The sequence below is a fragment of the Musca vetustissima genome, unplaced genomic scaffold (genome assembly GCF_032173495.1).
Source record: "Musca vetustissima isolate MV318-11 ecotype Yass unplaced genomic scaffold, APGP_CSIRO_Mvet_v1 utg14384, whole genome shotgun sequence".
Lineage (NCBI taxonomy): Eukaryota > Metazoa > Arthropoda > Insecta > Diptera > Muscidae > Musca > Musca vetustissima.
In genome coordinates this window covers 4640-5110 of record NW_026876209.1, presented here as the reverse complement: position 1 = coordinate 5110, position 471 = coordinate 4640, and positions in this window count along the sequence as shown.

Here is a 471-nt window from a genome sequence, read left to right as displayed (position 1 = left end):
TAAAAGACGTCGTCTATTGGCATACACACTACTCGGTCGAGTGTTTGTTTTGTTTGCAGCGGAAATATTTTTTTCTGTATTCGTGATAACACTACTAACAGACGGACATATGTTTGCTTCTTTCTTTGACTTAATGATTCAATCGCAGTATTTAATTTATATTAATTCAATAAACAATCGACGGGGACATTACACCCATACACACACACATTCCTACATACTAAGTATGTGCAAATGAAAGGTCTGTCGAGAGTTTGCTGCTGCTATTGTTCATTCTATTACTGCAACAAAAGAAATGTACTTCCACTGATTTCATGTAGATACGAAATGCACTGTTCAATTGTGGGCTTTCCTCAAGTCCTGACGTACAACTTTGTTTATAATACCAAAGCCAAAAATCACACTTATAACGTACACATAATAAAGTCGAACAAAACAATTGTCTTATATTTGTTTGTGGTATTTCTTTTG